The 6077-nt window shown below is 28.6% G+C and overlaps 1 long non-coding RNA gene across 1 annotated transcript; it reads right to left on the bottom strand.

Annotated features, from left to right (window-relative positions):
* Positions 1-1615: 1615 nt before the first annotated feature.
* Positions 1616-2628, bottom strand: LOC150031922 (uncharacterized). The gene is made up of 2 exons (XR_016525166.1): positions 2539-2628; positions 1616-2422 (listed from the first exon to the last, which is right to left on the bottom strand). It is a non-coding gene; the product is annotated as an uncharacterized LOC150031922 (long non-coding RNA).
* Between the last annotated feature and the right edge of the window lie 3449 nt (positions 2629-6077).

The following is a 6077-nucleotide window of genomic DNA, read 5'->3' as shown; positions in this document are numbered from 1 at the left end:
CAAGAGGAGATCACAACAAATCACCTTATATTAGATGCGAGAAGACGAAAAGTGAGCAGAGGCCTCAGGATATTGCCGAATTCATGTGCCATAAAATGAAGAGAGAATCACGCTAATGCCAAACAAATATAAAAGCAAAAAAGAAAAAAGGGCCAAATATTCAGGCTTTTGGGTCCTTCATTTTCTACCTGTTGTTGGCCATTAGTGCCTCCCCTGAATAAACCACCCAAAGCAGAATGTACTCTAAAAATAATGATTCCACGAAGGCCAGGATTGGTTGGTGGACAAAGCGCCACCAACATTATCTGATACTCAAATCCTCCCTTCTTTCTTCCCCCTTGATTTGGTTCACTTTTCCCACACAAAACAGTTTAGAATGGTGATGAGTTTCTATTACACCAAAGCTTTTACCATAAAAGCTGGGTAAATTACCCTTTTTTCTAGTGGGGATGTTCATGAGACAGAGTCCTATGGAACAAAGAAACTCAAAAAACCAAATTAAACTATTTCTTAAAGCTAGGATGAACCATACTTTCTAAAAACTAAATAAATACAATGGAAAAAAACTCGAGGACTGAAAGAATATTTTGTCTAAGAGCTTTGTATGGGCTGCTGAAATTTTTATGATGATCGGTTTGTCTTACATCATACAGTTCTTTAGGACGGAATTATCACCATGCTTAAAAGGAAATTTTTAAGTTGTTCACGTAATGCTGTTAAGAATCATGTTGTTCTTGCTGCTTCTATAAAATATATACACCTTAATAGTCTTTCAATATGAAACGTTATAAACACCATTCTCAAAAAAAAAAAAAAAAAAAAAAACATTTCTTTCTTTCTTCTAGATGAATCATCCTAGAACCGATTAACCAAAAGAAAAGTAAATGAATATATAGTTTAAAATATCAACGGGTGCGAACTGATTTTTAAAAAAAGGTTGCTTAAAAACTGAAAAATTCCCCGTGAATCTGGAACCTACTTTCTAAACATGGGGCTGAAACTGATTCATTGCTAGGCAGGGGAATGGCCAAGGCGCAAGCCTGGCAATGGAATGAGATGCTGATGGCAACGGCCACGATGCGGCCTCACTCTAAGTGAAAGGCTCTAATTTCAATGGTGGGTATCCATCACAGCACATCATATATTCTCCCTCAAACTTTTCCATTCATTATGTGCATAAAAGGGCTAAATTAACCTTTACAGTATCAAGTTCCAGTTACGCGTACGTAGTTTCAATCTGGTTTGTAAAGTTCCTATTTAGTTTACAATTTAGTTTGGTTACATCTCTTAAAACATCCCCACTATAGCTAGATAGTAACATTCTGTTATACAATAAATTTTCTCTATTTGTGGTAGAGAGAAGATGAATTGAAAGGTTTAATTAGTTGACTATAATATCAGTCCAAATGTATCTCTCTCTATTTTTTACACAATTAAAACTCTAATTTGGCTAAGTTGATCTAATACCAATAAAGCACTTTAGCCTTTACCATTTTACACCGTTCAAAACGCTCGTCTAGTTAAGCTGATTTCACACACAATAAACCATTTTAGCTTTCAGACAGCATTTGTAGCTCATTTCTCTATATACCACATCCATAAAGCTTGTCACATAAGAAAATTATTTCCATTCGACCAAACTATCAACACTAAGACTACATTTACCAATTCGTAATGACAGTTGGTATAATCGTAATGGAATTTCATTGATAAATCAATTGTAAATATAATCTGTCATATTTACTATTATCGTTACTCTTGAAGGTCAAATGGTAACGGTAATGGTAATAGTAAATGTGATAAATTCATGATTCTCATATGGTAACAATGGCAATAACGGTGATCATAACAATAACGATATCGACTAATGGATCTCACATAATTTCCAAATGGATTTTCGAATTACTATTGATTTATTACGTTTTCTTGGATAAACCTGACATAAATCTAATTGAAATCAAGACAAAACCACAAACATGGCATCTTTAACCGCACAGAAACAACTTCTTAAAGCTTATCTAAATGGACCCACACCCACAACACCAACTGGCTAAGGCTTGAAAAAGTGAGGCGTATACCTTAAAGGCATTTAAACAAACAGATGGTGCGCATGCAACTGAAAGAAGCAATAAAAGAAAATATCTCAAGGGCAAAGCGGAAAAGTGAAAGTGAAATTTGAATCGAACACAGACAAACGAAATCGATATCATCATCAGGGGGAGGGAAGGGGGGCCACCAGATTGAAAAAGGATTACCAAAAGCAGACGAGATTTGAATTTGGATTAAAAATGTGAAATTAGGGTTTGGGGGAAAATGGAAATGGAAGACTCACAGCGCTGACAATGGAATCGGCTAGGAAACTCCACTATTGAAAGCAAATTTTGTTGACCCGCCGAGTAGGCGGCTCCTCCACGTGCTCGCTCTGCCATTGAAAGAAGAAGATGAAGTGAAGAACAGAGGTTTTTGCTTTTCGTACATGGAATGGAACTGAAAATAATAATTAAAAATTTTCCCTTTTATCACTTCATAATAACTCACATGTCTTCGTCGCTTTCCCTTTTCTTTTTCTTCAATTTGATTTCTTTTATAAATTCTGTATTTTTCCTTCTAGGAAAAATATCATTTTCGTTATTAATGAGTTTGAATTTAGTACACGATGACAAATATCGTTTTAAAATTTTAGTAAAATATCTCTCTTTTAGCATACCAAATTAACTGAACTAAAAAAAGATAAAAAAAACAAAAACAAGTTTGAAAAATAATTCTTCTAAAAAAAGTTTGAAAGTTAATTTTTAATTTTTTTTAGAAAAAATACTTTTTTATCACTAGGTTTTGGGTCTAATTTCTGTTTAGCCCACAGATTTCAAAATGTTACACATATATTAATTTAAGTTTTGAGTTTGATTTCAATTTCAAAATGTTACAGTTATATTTTTTACATTTGAGTTTTGTTTCAATTTGATTCTTATGTTTCAAGATTTACATTTTTAATATCGATTATTCACTAAATATTAATTTTCCATCTCTAGTATTAATTTATGTTAATAAATTATTAAAAGAATTATAATTATTAAGTTTCATTATTTTTTATCACTTTTAAAATTGAATGAAAATTTTCACTTCATAATTATTTTTAATTAATTCATATACATTGACGTCAATGATTGACATTGAAAAATTGAGGTTAAAAATGTAAAATCTTGAAATCTAGGTATGAAATTGAGACAAAACTCAAATCTCATGGACAAAAATTTAACATTTTGAAACTTAGAGACTAAATAATTGAAACAAAACTCAAAACTTAAGGACCAAATGTGTAATATTTGAAAACCTATAGATTAAATGAAAACTACATCAAAGTCTAGGGACCAAAAATGTTTTTTTATTTTTTTTTATTTTTAATATTTTGTTTAGATTGAGAAATATTTGAAACCAATGTATTTAAAATTGTGTTTTTATAGTAATTGAATAAAAAAAGCTATAAATTTTACTAATCTATGCTATAAATTATGATTTGTAAATTGAAAATCGAAATATGACTAGTTAAATGAATAGTTATTCCAACACTAAACAAAAAATAGTTCTCTAAATGCAATGAAATTTTGTTAAATTTGATTATTTTAGTAAAAAGAAGCTGGAACCATCAATAAAACCAAATATAGTGGAAAAGGAAATTTTCAAACAAATCAATACTTTTGTTAAATAAGAACCTAAATAGTTTAATCGCAAAACAAATTTACTAGTTTTACTATAAATAGAGGTAACTTAGGGTGTATTTGATTTAATTTTTTAAGTCTTTAATTTTGAAAATAAGTCATTTTAAATAAAATTGAAGTATTTGACAATCATTCAAAATAGTTTTTGAAACACTTTCAATGTGTAATTTAAACCAATTGTATCAAAATAGTTTAAATAATAATGACTTTTTAAAAACACTTTTTCTCTAGTAAATCAAAACTGATCTTTGGAGTTGTTACAATACATAATATCATTATTTCTGTCAATTTGGCTTTTTCTAGGGGTATGAATCAAATTAAACAAATTTAAAGTCATGGGAAAAATATTTTTTTAAAAAAAGTTATGGACAAAATATTGAATATAGTAGCTTAGGTGACACAAAATTTAATTTGGTACATGAGATATAAATTTTATTTTTAAATTTGATGGTTGGATCACTACTTCACCATTGTTGAACTAAATAAAATAAAATCTTATTGATTGAGGTATACTTTTTAGGAAGGAATATTCCATTGTTATTTTCTTAATAAAAATATTGTTATAATATAACTTTAAAACGTTTTTTATATTAAAATTAAAATAATTTTTGAGGTCCACCCACCCATCCTTATCAGAGTCCAAGGGCTTGACTTGAAAGTGAGATCTTGATTTTGAGATTTTTATTTTGTTTGATAATTGAGATACCATTTAATTAGCAATATGTCCATTTTTTCAAAAAAAGAAAAAACAGGAAATATCCATTTGATTGGATAATATAATTAATAAACAGTAACCCATCTTTTAAAGATGTGCCATTAGCTTTGAAACTAGTAAATTTTTTGTTGAAATGTTTTAATTATTTAAATCATTGAAAACTATTTGTATTATTTAATTATTTAAATTATTATTATTACTATTAGCATTTTTAGTATTTTGTAAGTCAAGATGAATGATGAGAAAAATTAGAAGATGATTAGTATATTTTAGTAATGTTTAGTTTATTCGATAATTTAGATTAATTATGGTTTAGTTATTCATTTTAATATTTCCTTATAAGAATATATATAGTCTAAGAGTATGTAATAGAAAGCTTTTGATTATCCATTTTGAATATATAATTTTGGTTCTTTTGAGAATGTTCTCTCATTTAGGGATAGACTTTCATTGATTGGCCATGAATTTAGCTTGATACCTCCATTTCGTTGCACTAGTTATTAAATTTTGGATTAATATATTAGAGTTAGTAAATTTGTGTTTAGGATGTAAAGTTGTAAAATTGAGTTCTTGGATAATTGTGAAAAGTAGATTAAGAGGGAAAAATGAAGTTACTCAATGAATACGAAAAGTAGAAGAAATAAAGGAGCAGATAAAGTTACAAAATAAATGTGCAACTTCAATAACATTTACTATTGAAGTTGAGTTACTTACATCAACTACTCAAATTTAACTTTAATTTATTTTTTACAATATGTGGTAGAAAAATCGAACGGTTGAACTCGAAAATGGTAGTACAAGTTAACATTGTCCTTCAAACTTAGTTCAAAAAATACCGTACAAAACATATAATTGATCATTTGATTAAACCTTAAGAACATGTTTGGGAGTGATTTTGAAATTGTTAAAATCACTTCTTCATGTTTAAAATCACCTTAAATGTGCATTTAATCATGGAAAATCAATTTAATATTTAATTTTACACTTTTAAATTTAATTTTCATATCGACAAAATTGATTCTAGATGATAGAAAAACATATTTAAGAGTGATTTTGAAAATGACAAAAACCGTTTTAACCATTTTAAAATCATTCCTTAACATGCCTACGTTGTTATAAGTTAATCCATCTAAACCATCAATTAAGATGTATTTAAAAACCATCCATGCATTCAATTCTTACACATGCGTGGACATCTTTAAATGTCAGGTTAATAAAATATAGTATTAGGATTGATGCATGGACAATTTTAAAAGGAAATCAAATTTGAGAATCTAAATTGATTTGCTTATTTTTAAGGGTCTAAGAAGGAATGAGTTCAATCTATGTGGCTACTTACCTAGGATTTAATATCCACCCAAATGTTATATGGTCGAGTTGTACCATAGAGAATAGTGCACGTAAGCTGGTTAAACACCCACGAAGATTTTTTGAGTTAGTCACTTTAGTTTATGTATTTACGACATTTTTCCCCTTTTGTACCTTTTTCCCTCTTTTTAAATGATGTTGTTTATTTCTAAATGTATAAGGTCAAAGAGATTTCACCTAAAATTCACTCAGGCTCAATTTTGACAATTTAGCCATATTTGGAATAATTAGAGAAAAAGTGTTTTTCAAAAAACTCATTTTTTTTTAAAATTCTTAAT

Source organism: Benincasa hispida, chromosome 12 (assembly GCF_027475165.1).
Source record: "Benincasa hispida cultivar pf3 chromosome 12, pf3_genome.v1.1, whole genome shotgun sequence".
Taxonomy (NCBI): Eukaryota; Viridiplantae; Streptophyta; class Magnoliopsida; order Cucurbitales; family Cucurbitaceae; genus Benincasa; species Benincasa hispida.
The sequence above is the reverse complement of the archived record's forward strand: the minus strand, read 5'-3'. Positions and strand labels throughout refer to the sequence as shown.